Genomic DNA, 15,604 nt, shown 5'->3' with positions numbered 1-15,604 from the left:
TTTCGATTTTCCTCTTTCCAATTTATCGATTTTTCAGTTTTTCGATTTCTCAAGTTTTTGTTGTTCCAATTTTTTAATTTAAAATTTTTCGCTTTTTTGATATATCGATTTCTCGATTTTCCGATTTTTAAAATGTCTGATTTTTCGAATTTTGAATATTTTGATTTATCGTTTTTTTTAAGTTTAAATATGTATTTCAGTTTTAAATTTTCCGGTTTTTCGATTTCGGGCTATTTCGATTTCTCCATTTCTCGGATCTTTTGATGTCTCAATTTTTTAATTTCGATTTCTCGACTTTTCCGTTTTTCAATTTTTTATTTCTTCAAGTTTTTAGATTTTTAAAATTCTCCATTTTTCGATTTTATGTTTTGTTATGCTTCGACCTCCCGATTTTAACCTTTTTAACGTGTATTCCAATTTTTCGATTTTGGAATTTTCGATTTCTTACATTTCGATCTTTCGTTTTTTCGATTTTAAAACGTTTTTACTTTTCGTTCTTTTTTTCGATTCTGGATTTTTCAAGTTTTCGATTTCTCAATTTTTCAACATTTCAATTTTGAGAATGTCTATATTTTTCAGTTTTTTGATATTTTCATTTTTCAACTTTTTAATTTCGATTTTTCGACTTACCGGAAATCGATTTTTGGGTTTTCCAATTTTTCGACTTTTCAGTTTTGAGATTTTTCAATTTGTCGATTTTTTGGTTTTTCATTTCTTCAGTTTTTCGGTTTTTCAAGTTTTCGAATTTTTAAATTTAAAATTTTTCAATTTTTTTATTTTATTTTTTTACGTTCCGATTTCCCGATTTAAATTTTTTTTATCCTTTTCAATTTTTCTAAATTTTCATTTTTGCATTTCCCAATTTCTCGATTTTTCGAATTTTTGATTTTGTGTTTTTTTTTAAATGTTAAATTTTTCGTTATTGTAATTTTTCTATTTTTGAAATTTTAGATATTTAGATTTTTCGACATCTTGAATTCTCCATCTTTTTTCAGTTTGAATTCCTCGGTTTTTCGATTTTCCAAAATTTCGATTTTTCAATCTTTCGATTTTTGAAAATTTTCGATTTCTCGATTTTTCAGTTTTTGATTTTCCAACTTTTAGATGTTTCAAATTTTAGAGTTTGCAAATTTCACGAGTTTACAGTTTTTAATTTCGTCAATTTTTCGATTTGCAATTTTTCCTGTGGGTTTTTAATTTTCTTTATTTTTTCAATCTTCTGCTTTCAATTTTCCGTTTTTTTAATTTTTCATTTGCAGTTTTTCTAGTTTTCATTTTAATTATGTAACACTCCTAATAATTATAATTTTTAAAGTTGTTCACTTTTTCAGATTTTCGTTTTTAGAATTTTTCAATTTTTCGGTGTTTGAATGTCACAGTTTTTGGATTTTCCAATTTTTCAATTCGAATGGTTTTTCTTCTTTACCATTCTTCGATTCATTAATTTTTTTTAGATTTTTAAGTTTCTCGGTTTTTAGTTTTTCATTGTTTCAATTTTTCATTTTTTCGAGTTTTTAACTTTTTAACGAATAAACAAAATCGAAGAATTATAAAATAGAAAAATTGTAAAACTGAAAAAGTACAAGATGAAAGCTTCGAAATATAAAAAAATTGGAAATCAAGAACTTAAAAAATCAAAGATTGAAAATGTAAAAAAGTGAATTAACAAAAAACTATAAAATCCAAAGAAACATTCAAAAAATAAAGATAATGGAAAAATGAAAAATTGTGATATAAAATCGGGAAAATGAAAATATCGAAAATCTGAAAAATATAGAAATTGAAAAATTCCCAAAATTGCGATGTTTAAAATTGAGATAGCGAAAACTAAAAAATCGAGAAATCGAAAAATTTTTAAAATTGGAAAATTGAGATATGAGAAATCGAAAATTCCAAAAACGGAAAAATTGAAACACATTAAAAAATTAAAATCGGGAAATCGAAACATAAAGATTATAAAAGGGAAAAATGAAAAATTTTAAAAATCGAAAATTTAAAATATATATTAGAAAAATCGAAAATTTTGAAATTCGAAAAACGAAGAAATCGAAATCGAAAAATTGAGACTTCAAAATATCCAGAAATCGAAATAGGCCGAAATCGGAAAATTCAAAATTGAAATATTTACTTAAAAAAAGATAAACGGAAAAATCGAAAAACTCAAAAAAATCGATAAACCTAGATATGAGAAACAGAAAATTCCAAAAATCGAAAAATTGAAATACAGATTAAAAAGTTTAAAAAATCGAAGTTAAAAAATCGTAAAAACAAATTCCATTCGATTTCCGTTTTATCGATTTTGCAATTTTTTGTTTCTTCAATTTTTTCCAATTTTTTAATTTTCCGATTTTTCAATTTTTCGAATTTTCTACTTTCCGAATAAACAAAATGGAAAAGTTATAAAATAGAAAAATTGTAAAATTGAAAACTCGAAATGAAAAAACGCAAAAGTATAAAATGAAAGCTTCGAGAAATCTAATAACTTGAGAAATTGAAGAAACGGAAAATTCAAAAATCGAAAGAAACACGAAAATTATTGTAAAATCTAAATATTGAAAATTGGAAAATCGAGGAATTGAAAATGTGAAAAATTAAATAAACGAAAAATTGTGATATCAAATCCAGAAAATGAAAATTAAAAAATCGGGAAAATGGTATAAAAAAATGAAGAACTTGAAACAACATCATTACGCCGAATATGTTCATTACCTCAATTTAGTCCTTAATGATTCTGTTAAGAATGTACCAGGAATTTCCGCATTTTATGATTTAATAAATGCTATATACATCTATTTCAGTGAGAGTTTACCGAGATGGCAACAACAACAACAACATTGAGATGAAAGAAAATGATAAGTGTGTTATAAAAAAAGTTATGCCCCACCAGATGGTCATCGAGATTTGATTCTCTAATTGCCATTAGATATAATCTCTCAACAGTTATGAGCTGAAATTATTTTAACATCCAATAAGAAAAGTGAAATAGATGAAGCTGTAGCTCTTCGTAAAAAAATGGATTCATTTGAATTTGTTGCTCTATTAGTATTTCAATGCAAAATTTTAGAAAATGTTAATTTGGTCTCAAAAACTTTACAGAGTTCAAATATTACTTTAGATGAGGATCTAAAAGACAAATTTCAAAGTATACGTGACAATTTTGAACAAATAATGGAGGAATCAAGGAAATGTGCTGATACCTGGAAAATTAACAATTCTTTTTCAAATAAACGTATAAAAAAAGTGAAACTGTTTCATAACGAATTATGTGAAGATACCGTTTTCAAAGATCCCACTGAAAAATTTAAAACAACCGTTTTCTATCCTGCTCTTGATCTTTTAAATATTCAAATTAAAGATAGGTTTGAAAGCATGAAAAACGTCAGAAACTATTTTTCTTTTCTGGAACCACAGGAAATGTTGAATAGTACAGACGAAGAATTTGTGGAGGCAGCATCAAAGTTGGCAAATAAATACGAAGAAGATATTTCCAGTGCAATCTGTGGGAAAATCGTTAGTTTTAAAAACATTGTTGTTGGTGAAATTATTCAGCAAAAAATAACTAAAATTACAGATATTGCTAAGTTTCTGTTTATGGACAATAATTTTTTAACGGTAGAAAGATCTTTTTCTAACTTAAAATTAATTAAATCATATTTGCGAAGCACGATGAGTCAAAAACGATTAACCAACTTAGCTGTGTTGAGCATTGAGTGTGATCAATCCCAAAAATTAGATCTCGACAGTGTCATACGCGAATTTATGAACTCTCGACAACGTCGAATGAAGCCAGTATAATCAATTAACAATTTTTAAAAATTATTATGTGTACAAATTATTATTGTATGGTAAACCAGTAATTTCATATTAATTTTATATTACTTTTTAAATTTGGTGTATGGGGGCGCTTACTATAAACTGGGGGGGGGGGGGGGGTTGGAAGTTAGCTACGCCACTGGTACTTGCAGTTGATAGAATTGTATGTTTATTAAAAATATGTATCATAATGTAAGTGTTGCACTCTGGATTATAAAAAATTTGTCAAGTCATCAGAAATTTTAAACGGATATCAGTTGTTGAGATTATGACAAACAATAAAACAAAGGGCCAAAGCAGAAAAAATTTTGCTTATCTGTAATTAACTGTTCATTTTCGCACATCTTGCGAAATCCGAAGCTGAAAACCAATTCAGAAAATAATAGTCATTTAAACGTAGATCTATCTACTCCAAGTTACAGACTGTTACAAATGTGTCCATAAATTTATTTTTGTGGAAAGTGTTAAAGAAAAAATAATGGTAAGTAATTTGACTTTGTATTTACAAATTATCACAGGGGATTTTTCTTGATACAATTTTGAGACAAAGATATCAGTTTGGATAGATACTAAGTATATCCATCCATTTCGAAAATTCTAGGAATATTAATCAAGCCGTTTTGGATTTAGTCAAAAAAAAAAACTATTGAAAATTCTATAAAATTAATATTGTCGTACAAGTGCAGGATATAACAATTAGCACATTTTATGTGTGTCATTTGTCTGTCGTCTGTGTCGATCTTTATTAAAAAAATAATGTTCGAAACTACTAGACTGATTGTTGTAAAATTTTATAAGTAAAATGGTAACCAAAATTGATTTAATCATCCCAGCAACAATATCATGACGTCATCTAAAAATTTCACATATTTTTTACACCTTAACATTGTTCTAGAGGAAGCGTGGAAATTTATCTATAAAACACTAAATTCATGACGACTGATTTATTTCTTTGAAATTATTTATTAGTCTATATCCAGAGTAATTTGATGTGATGAAACATTGGATTAAAAAATTTAAATCTCACAAAATACTACGAGAAATATGATAACCAAGAATTTTTTATTTTCACAAATTAATTGTTTTCAGAAATGGACTTCACCAGAGCCAATGAACTGTCAGCATCAGTTAAAGAGTATCATCGTAAACTGTTAAACAAACTTAACTAGCTAAACACGGACAATGAGGAAACGAACGAATTAGCAAAATCAGCTTATACAAACTTTCTTGCACTTTCGGAAGAAGTTCAGAGATTAGAGCGGTATAAAAAAACAGTAAGTAATTTTTAGTTTTTTGTAACCAAAAAACTTTTAAATTGTGTGCACGGAACTTTTTTCTCTACTTCCACTGTTTAACTCATATTTTAACATCTTTTCTTGACTTTCGAAGTCAGACCTACTTCAAAAACCTTTCAACAATCATCTGATGCGCTTCAGGGGTCGGTTTCGGGGCCACTACTCTTTGACTATATATTAATGATATCATTGGTGCTTATTGTGTGAAATTGATCACGATGATCTCAAGATCTTTCCGAAAATCAGGACAGCTTATCTTGTTTTATTTTGTCTTAGTAAATGCTTGACATAAATCCCTTGGACTTACTGACTGAAGGAAAAACTTAATTTCTATAAACTTCTTCTCATTTTTGTTTAGCGTTACAAGAACCATATTCAGCTTTTGCATATTCTAGTTATAAACAAAACACGTAACGTAATTGCAATTTATTAAATTTTGATGATACTAACCTCACTAAATGTTTACATTTAGGTTTTTTTTTTGTATTAAAACAAATAATTTTTACAGGAACGATATACCGTAAGCAGTGTAAACTCCACAAGTCACCACCAAGCAAACGTGTCAAATGTACAAAAAACAAAGGTAATATTTAAAGAAAGAATCTGGATATATTTGTCTGTATCAATTTTTATGGCGAAAATATCTTCAAAATGATAACATTTAGGTGCAATTTGTGATTTTTGTAACTAATAAAGAAATTTATTTCAGAAACAAAATATCAACAACAGAACAGCATCTGAAGATGAAGGACCAACCAAGGTAATTTTTTGTAGAAAACGTAAACACGTCAAAAAACGTCGTTATGTATTTCTGTTACTGCATATAAGCAAAACGGCTATTTATTTTTTTGCCGTATAATTAATATTATATGTAAAGTACGGCTTACGAAATTGTTTTTAGGCAGTAGAAAATTTGTAGTCTAACTATATTTAATCTTGTTGCTCTCTAAGGTACACCTTTTACGTTGTTGAGTTAACCACTAAAAAAATTTACTAGTAATGATGTTCCATTTAAATTTTCCAAAATTCCTAGACATATCGTTTCGATTCAGACTTAAATCAAAAATTTTGTTTCAGACATTTAAAAAACGCACTGGAACGACAGATAAAGGAAAAAAGTATGAACTTTACTTCCTCGCATATTTAACACTGAAACTTACACAAAGTGATAAGACAGATAATTTTCTCTTATCGTGTAATAACGAAGATTTCGGTGATTTTGACGATGTCGTTTTGGAAATGGAAAATCCTAGCGAAACATATGCCGTACAACTTAAACATTTACACAATAAGAAGCCTATTAAGACAAGTAGTCTTACGACACCAAAATCAAATTTTTCGATACAAAAATATTTCGAATCTTTTAAACAAAAACCAGCTTTGCGGAAATGCAAATTATTTTTAATGACGAATACTGAGTTAGACGTCCAAGGACCTTTTTCATTAAAAATTGCAGATACGCAGGAGATTAAGATAGAAGTCGTGAAAACAGATTGCCCTCTTGACATATTTAACATATCGGAAAAAGGCAAATGCTATCAATTTAAAATTTCAGAAAATAATGATATAGAAGATTTGACAAACGAAGCATGTGACTATAAAGTTTTCTTTGAAAACTTTTACATCTATTCAGACCAACTGAGCCAGCAGGAATTGAAAAAAACATTCGTATCAGAATTTGGGAAACTAAGGGTTCCTGAGACTGCAACAGACGTGTATCTCCAATACATAGCTTTTATTTCCGAATGGAATGATATAGAAAAAGAAAAAGAGAAACTTCAGAAAACAATGATGCAACGATTATTGGTTCTCCAGATCGTGACTCCCTCAATTTGTACTCTATCCTTCGAAACAGTAAATAACAATCCAGAAAATGCCAAGTATCTACAACGAGCAATGTCCAAATTTCATCTGACGGTTTTTCAAAATGATTCGTGCGAAAACGTACGAAGTTTTTGGAGCAATATACAGGACGAATTTAAAAACGAAGAGGCTATTAATGAATTAAATGAAGTCAGAAAGAGGTACCGCGTTAAAATGGAACCTGTGAAAAAAATCAACGAGCTGACTGGTATCGAAAGTGCCAAACTCCTTTGGTTGATGGATAAATGTCCTTTAATTTTAAAAGAAAGTGCATGTGCTTGCAAAGCTATAAACATCTGTAAAGATCGTAGGTTCGTTCTGGTTGCAGAAAAATTTCCCATGAAAGAACTAAACAGCGACTCAGTTTTCCGACAACTATCGGATGTTGAAGATGAGGAAGATTTGACAAATTTGAACACAAATTTGGAATGTCGGTTCAAAAGTCAAACAATCAAGTTAGAAGAACTTATTGAAGGTCATAAAGGATTCCGGCGGTATATATCCACAGATATATTGTTGGAAATGGTTCAGGGTCCTTATGAGGTAAAAGAACGAGAAGACGAAACTCAAAATTTACAAGAAGAAGCATGGAGTTGATATGTTAGTAGATTTTTGACTCGATGTTTCGTAGATTACAAGTATTTAGTGAACATTAGGAGCGATACGATGATTTTAATCACTTGCTTACCCGACGAACAAGTTCATTCATTGAAGGAAATGTTTAAATTCCGAGATAATGGTAGCATTAAGGACGACCAATGTGTTATCTCTTCCAACAAAAAATGCAGAGTTCTCAGCTACAAACCCACGATATATGTGAGCTCTGACAAATTTTCCTGTCAAGAATTTCGAAAATTTTGTGAAGATATAAGCAACATAAGAAATTGTCACCATTTTAAATTTGATTCTCTAGACAAAACTCTGGAATGGATCGAAACAAAAGGTGACGTATCTGCTTTCCAACAGTATCGTATTCAAGGCAATCTTGGAAAGAAAATTACAGAATGTCAACTGTCCCAACTACACACCGAGAATAATGTACACGTAATAGTGGACGAGCCAGGAATGGGAAAAACATACTTTTTGAAAAAGTTAAAAAGAGATGTTGCAAATTTTGCAATTATTATATCTCCCAAAGATATTTCACGTTTTTATACTTCTTGTCAAAATAAGAGTCAAATTTCATTCCAAGACTTTTTGATAAAATCGAAATTTCACCTTCGTACAGAATTTGATAGATATTTCCTGAAATTTTTGGTAAAAGGTGGACGATTTATGTTTCTGTGGGATGGCTTAGATGAAATACTAGAAAAGGCTTTAAATAAAGTCATTGACATTATATTAATAATTTCCAAGGGCCCTTCAATACAGTGGATAACTTGTCGAATACATTTAGGGAAACAACTTGAAGAAAAGCTAGGGGTGGTGTGTAAACAGATGGTTGGGTTAAGCCATGAACAACAACAGCAATACATGACGAAAAGTTTAAACCAGAAGTGTTCAGCAAACACTGTCTGCGAAGTATTTGAAAAAATCAAATATGCTGGACATGGAAAAATGTTTGGTAATCCGCTACAGTTATTTATGATAACAACGTTATTTGAGAACGACAACGACAAATATATTTCGAAGCTAGACGATTTTAGAGTTATTACTAATTTGTATCGATATTTCGTACAAGAAAAATTTTATTTGTGTGATAAAGAAAAAGCTGAATTGGAGTTTTCAGTCAATCGTACTCGGCATCGAATGTCTCATTATATCAAAAAAACTAGAACGAAGGATTATCAAGCAGCAGCTCTCAAAATCCTTGTAGATGAAAGGATCTTCAGTCAGCTTAATCTCAACTGCAATGAATTCTTGTCAGATGTTGCTTTAAACGGAGACTATGCTGGGTTTATAAGTAGTGTCACGGAAAGTAGATATCCTACGTTTTTAAACAACGCTTATGCTGAATATTTCGCAGCAGATTACCTAGTAAGCAATCGCAAAAACGTTCCAAACTTCGAATTAATTATTTCGAACGTTAAACATGACAATGTTCGTTTGTTCTTCGACATGATGTTAGCTCATAATTGTCCTGCCCACGTTGCAGTCTTATATCAAGATTTGGAAGCTTTGAAGCAGTGTGCCCCTGAACAATTGCGTATAAAAGATGGCGAAGGAAGAAATGCTTTAGAACTAGCTTGTACTTGGGGACAACGATATCCTGTTCTGAAGGTTGCCAAAAAAGATACGACTTATTTTGTTGAGGATTATTCAGATTATAATCTTGAGAAAAACCAGAGACATGAAAAAATCTTAAACTACTTATTAAGTCATTTTAAGGTACAGGAATTGCTTGAAATGAAATGCCTTTTTTTTGCAGAAAAATATGACTGCTTGTTTGTCTTGGCTATGATAATTCAAACATGTAGAACGAAGTTTACCACCCTAAGTGACGACACTGTTTGCAGTATTCTATACTATTGTGTAAAATATGAACGAAGAGATTTTCTCAATTTGTTAGAGGAGAATGAATATGTGTTAAAGATTGTTGCATCTGCAAAGCTGTGGCTACTTTTTGCCTGTCAGAATGGAGACCAAAAATTAGTACGCATTTTGCTTAACTTTGGAGTCGACGTGAATTGCGAGGATGAAGATGGAAGGACGCCTGTTTATTTAGCCGTGTCTCGAGGGCATGAACATGTCACAAATATTTTATTCGACAAAGGAGCCAAACTTAAAACCCTCTATCATAAGAAAAATACTTTGCTACACACAGCTTGCGAAAGTGGCAACGAAGTACTCGTAGAAACTTTGCTACAACGCGGACTGAACATAAACGCATGCAATACCAACAATCTCACACCCCTTCATTTAGCATGCCTGAATGGCTACGAAGGAGTAGTGAAGGTATTAATTAGTAACAGAGCTAACCTCAATGCTTTTGATAAAAATGGTCGCTCCGCACTCTATCTAGCTCTACTCGAAGACAGAGACAACATTGTCAGTTTGTTGATTAAATCTGGAGTCGACGTCAATGCTGCAAACGAAGAGGGTAGAACGATATTGCATCTAGCATCTGAAAATGGTCACTACACCGTCGTCAACAAACTGTTATCTCTGGGGGCAGATCCAAATTGTACTGACAAAAAGGGTTTGAGGCCGTTGCATCTGAGTAGGCAGCAGTCACATGAGGAAACAAGTGAGCTACTTAGTTCTCGAGGAGCAAATGTTAACGCAGTAGAAGAAAACGGTAACAGTGAAGAAAGTTTTGAAGAAGACAGTAACCTAAACCACAAGGTAAGTAATAACAACGGGTTATTAAGAAAGAGAAAAGATTTTGAAGTTAATCATGCTTTAAGTCGAGTTGTTCAAATAAGGCCCACTTAAGGTTTGATAATACTTAGTTGTAATTTTTACGACAACCTACGTCATCCCTATGTTTGTTAGTGTTCCTTATACGGGAAAGATATCCTGACATTTTACTACTTTTCGAAATTACATTGTCAATGTCGCAGTAAACTCTAAATATGCTATTTGCACAGGCTATTTGGACAACTTACCTTAATTGATTTGGTTTTACTTGAAAATAATCAGTCGTCTGTATCTTTTAGGAATTTCAAAAAAGAACGAATCTGGCTAGAGACTATAAAAACATGGCTATTGTTAAAATTGCATTTGATATGCTGATCACAGATCAAATAAAAGATTTCCATATTTGTTTAAAAAATAATTACCCTGCTATGTTCGACGATATAATCATTGAAGTATGCATCGATGATAGAACAGAAACAAAAGCTCTATTTATCGGATGTAGTGATCAAAGTACTTTAAGTTTCCCACAACTGTTAAAAAAGTTTAGTAAAATCAGCCTTCATCGATGCTTTGAATATTTCCAACGAATGCAAAACAGCACACAAGAATTTATATTTTTCGTCGACCACCCGTTTGTAACTACCGACGATAAAACCTTTCAACTAGTAGGGAAAGATTTTTACATAACACTTAATGAGGTGCCAATTCCAGAGCAAGGCAGCATAAGAATATTTCACGACATAACCCACTGTTACAAACTGCAGATTGTAGAAGACAAGTGGAACAAGCAAAATTTTGCAAGAATTGAGAACTACAGATCGTTTTTTGAAAAGTTTATCATTTACACTTGCAAAACTAATTTTGACAATCTTCAAAAAGCTGCAGTCGAAAACTTTACAAAGACATTTAACTGCAGTGAAGAAATTTTTAGGAAATATGTCAAAATAATATCGAACTGGAACGTGAAAAAAGCGGGAAAACTACAGCTGAACAAGAAATTTGTTCAACGCGTAATTGCGTTGCAACTACTCACTACTGAGATTGAGTCTATAAGTGATGGTTTAGTCAGTGACAAAATGCGAGTTCTTCGGGACGCTATTCGCTACTTCGACATCACTTTCTTTAAAAACAATAAAATGGATGTAGTAAAACAATTGTGGGGCGATATGAGCAGTCAAGTCAATGGAGCGGAAGAACTAAATAAAATTAGAGAGACTTATCAACTTTCTTCTGATTATATCGACACCGTCGACAATTTAAACAGCAAGATGTTAACGAAACTGCTGTGGTTGATGGACAAATGTCCGTTGATCGTAAGAGAAAATGAAAATGTGACGAAAGTTATTCAGGTTTGCAGTGATGAAAAGTTTGTCGTACTTTCCGACAGGGAAATTGAGGAGTCGATGGAAAATCGTCTGGTATTCCAAAACTTGTCTGACTTAAAATTAAAACCAGAGGCCTATGAACAAGTGATGACAGCCTTTAGAGTCTCGTCGGGAGGAAACGAAGAACTTAATTTGAAGACTGCTTTCGAGGATAATGACACAATTTTAAAATGTGTGACAACCGACGATCTATTGGATATGTTAGACGGACCATTACGTCGTATGTACAAAAGGAAAAGTTATGTTGGTCTCATATCGAGCGACGTTTAAGACGGGCCATTGTAGATGTTGAATACTTAGACCATGTCAACGACGAGACCAATTTGAAATTTTGAAAGCAATATTGAGCGAGTGAATTAACTCAGCAAATATAATGCGATAAATAATAATTTTTAAACTGATATCGACTTTCCTTAAACAAGAAGTCTCGGGAGGACATACTATTTTTAAGAATTTAAGTGAGTAATCGGAAAAAAAAATATTTTTTGTTTAAAAATTATCGAGTATAATATAACAGGATTTTTGTATTCTTTAGAAAAACTTCCAACTCAAGTGTGTCCATCCTATTAATTTGCTTACTGTTGAATAATCCACAAAAAGGCCATTAAAGGTAACTTCTACCTAATAATTTTTCAAAATGAATTTTAATTACAATTGTAGGAAATCCACCATTCCATGTCTTCGAGCGTTGATTGTTTCACTCATCGTTGGTAATAATTTGCACCATATAAATTCTACTTGGGTTGCGCAATAACAGTGTCCATGATCAAGTGTTAGCAAAATTTGGTCAGTTTTCCAAAGTGGAATTTTTTTCATTAAGACACAGTGTTTCCTGCACAAAATCTGTATAGATTATGTGTCCAAACTGATGCAACTATGAAACATGTCTATGCTTCGTACGAAAAGTACAACATTAAAAATTGTAAGACAGGTACGGGTAAACACCTTAGGGGAAACTGTTAATAGTGCATGCAAGTGAGTTACGCCTTGAACAAAGAAACACCCAAGGTCGTGGACAAATTTGTCTTCTTTTTTGTTTGTATTTAAGCATGTTCGAACAATAAGTAAATTTAGTATTAGCAATGTAAAAATCATTAATTTTCAAAAATGTATTTGTTTTATTATTGTTATTATTACAGTTATTATTTTGTTTACGTATTTTTCTAATTTAGTTTACTATTGTTTATCGTTGCACTATAATTGCGAACTTTCTTGTTCGACGACAAAGTGTACTGTTATTTTATTTGATATGTTGTTACCAAGACTTGTTAACACTGCAGTTTTGTACAGAAACTTTGACGTATTGAAGAACTATAACTATGAAATGTTAACAAGTTAAGATGGCGATGGAAGAAGTGCTTTCCACTTACTTTACTCCTAGGGACGAAGACATTAGCGCCTAAATGTAGCGAGGTCCAAAATAAGAAATATTTTTTCGTATTTTGTTTTTGTCTTGGATAAAAAACTCACTTCTTCGAAAAGCAACCCTAGTGAGAAGTACACTATCGATGATGGCGACGAAATTTTTGAATGGAAATTAGAAACAAGAGATTATTTAACTGGAGTGGTTTACTTATTGAATAAATGTGGCACTTCAGAGCCGGATGGGCTATTTTAAATGACTCCTTTGTCGTATGCCAGAGTTAGTGAAAGTTTAGGAGCGGAACTGGAATTGTTGCAGTCAGGAATGTTGCAACCAGAGCAGGAATACAATCAATGTGATAGAATTAAGTCTGTATGGTTATGACATGACAATGCGATTCAAATGGTTGTTACTAAGCAATTACCAACTTTTTGCCAGGAGGTAAACTTTAGTACTATATCTGGTTGCACCCCTCTTGCTCTAACGTCGTCAAGAGGGCACACCAGCAGTCGCTCAGTTTTTGTTACAATGCCAAGCCGAAGTCAATCACCCTGATAAACATGGTCAAACCCCACTTCACTCAGCTTGTTCCAACGACCACGAATAGACTGTCAAATGCTTAATTAAGTTCGGAGCTGCACTCAATCACCCTGATATTGTCGGCTGTACACCACTTTACGTAGCTTGTTTGAATGGCCACCAATATAGTAATATAACAGGTTATTAATAGTATTACTGCACCAACCTAAGTTGACATACATGTTCTTGCAAAAATGATGATTGTCGTCATCACAAAATTTTCTAAAGTAAAAACTTATTTGAAACAGGCGTAGCATGATTCTTTAAATTTACTTTAGCATTACATATTTACGTATGTTTATTACTTATATATTATATAAATTTTATAATTTTTCGAAAATGCTGACTGTGTTTCACTGTACTTCAGGAGTGAGGGAAGTTCTATCGAAACAACTTTCGACGATTTTTTTACAGGATGACGTCATCAACATTTTTGCAAGGACATGTAGGTATATAATTTTCGGGAAAGTAGAGTGAGCCAATCCTGATCTAGTTAATAAAATACTATGTAGATTGACTCTTTCATTAATTTTTTTGAGATCCTGTATAAGCAGTTTTAAAAGATAGGAATCAAATGATAAATCGCAAATATAGACTCCTTCATTATTTTTTTGAAGGACACCCTGTATAAACAATTGTAAAAAATATGAATCCAATGATAAATAGCAAGTATAGACTCATCATATTTTGCACATCCTTGATAGGATTTATTCGGCAAAACTTTGAGATGACGTCATCAATTGTTACAAATATATTTTGGTAAAAAATTTACCATACTTAGGACAACTTTAAAACGTTTACAAGATATGAAAGCATTCGGTATGCAGTTTGAAAATTAAATTTCAAAAAGTGCGAGGTTAGGAAAACTACCACAAACTGGTGGATTCAGTATAATAAGTATAATTGATCAGATTGTACCCAACAGGTTGGGAAAAGCAAGCAGCGAATAAAGAATTGGTTGTGACGCTGTGTTTTTCTAAATTTAGGGAAAAACAAGCCAATACAAATACCTACATTTAATGAAAGTTATATGTACGTCGATAAGTTTTCTGCTGTTTAAACATTATTTTTTAAGTTTATCTGTTGCGTCAAATAAAAATACATGTCTCCCGTAAATCCTCTGTTTTGTTGGAGCAAACATGGGGCTGATAACCGCGTTTGTCGCTTCAACTGACCAGTTATAAAATTGTTTAAAAATCACAACTTCAAAAATGAGAACCAATCAATTCAAGTTATGTGTACGCCGATAAGATCTCTGCTGTTTAAACATTATTTTTGTTTGTTGCGTCAAATAAAATTACATGGCTTCGGAAAAACGTGTGTTTTTTTGGAGCAAACATCACGCTGATAACCGTCTTTCTCGATTCAGTTATAAAATTGTTTAAAAATTACGACTTCAAAAATGACGACAAATTTAAATGCTTAGGTAAGTAAAAGAAAAAGCTCTTCTGATCGTATATATATATTAAAGACAAGAGAGGTTTTACGTCAATCCCGGGCATGAAGGGCATTAATACAATTTCCAGTAAAAATCTATATAAAAATATTTTTGCTCATAAAAACTTTGTCACCCCCTTTCATCTTCATAGGGGTGGAATCTCGAAACAATCTGAAATATTTTCTGTGTTTCATTATTTGTGTTGAAGAGTATTAATACCAAGTTCCCCGTAAAAATTTAAATTTACAGTAGAAATTTTGCCACCAGTTTTCACCCCCTTAGGGGTTGCTCTCGGAAAATGCTTAAATATATGTTTCATTATTTGTATTGAAGAGCTAGGGGATGAATTTCGAGAAATCCTGTCTGGGCGTTGATAGGTCAAGTGTTTTAAAAATTTCGGAGTAGAATATTGCTTCTACGTAGGAATTGTTTTCAGAGATGGACCTCACTAGAACAAAAGAATTGGCAATCTCAATTAAAAATTATCATAGTCAATTGTTAGAGCAACTTAAATTTGTGGACTGTGGAAACACGTATCAAATAGCAGAATCATCTGATAGAAAGTGTC

General features: G+C 31.6%; 1 long non-coding RNA gene across 1 annotated transcript; it reads left to right on the top strand.

Moving 5' to 3' along the window:
- Positions 1–12,065: 12,065 nt before the first annotated feature.
- On the top strand, positions 12,066–13,713 carry LOC135137888 (uncharacterized). The gene is made up of 3 exons (XR_010281956.1): positions 12,066–12,114; positions 12,192–12,266; positions 12,317–13,713. It is a non-coding gene; the product is annotated as an uncharacterized LOC135137888 (long non-coding RNA).
- The last annotated feature ends 1,891 nt before the right edge of the window (positions 13,714–15,604 follow it).

This window comes from Zophobas morio, unplaced genomic scaffold (genome assembly GCF_036711695.1).
Source record: "Zophobas morio isolate AGI-343-1 ecotype UQ-CSIRO unplaced genomic scaffold, CSIRO_AGI_Zmor_V1 ptg000030l, whole genome shotgun sequence".
In the NCBI taxonomy this organism is placed as follows: Eukaryota; Metazoa; Arthropoda; class Insecta; order Coleoptera; family Tenebrionidae; genus Zophobas; species Zophobas morio.
This window is presented reverse-complemented; position numbering and strand designations above follow the sequence as displayed.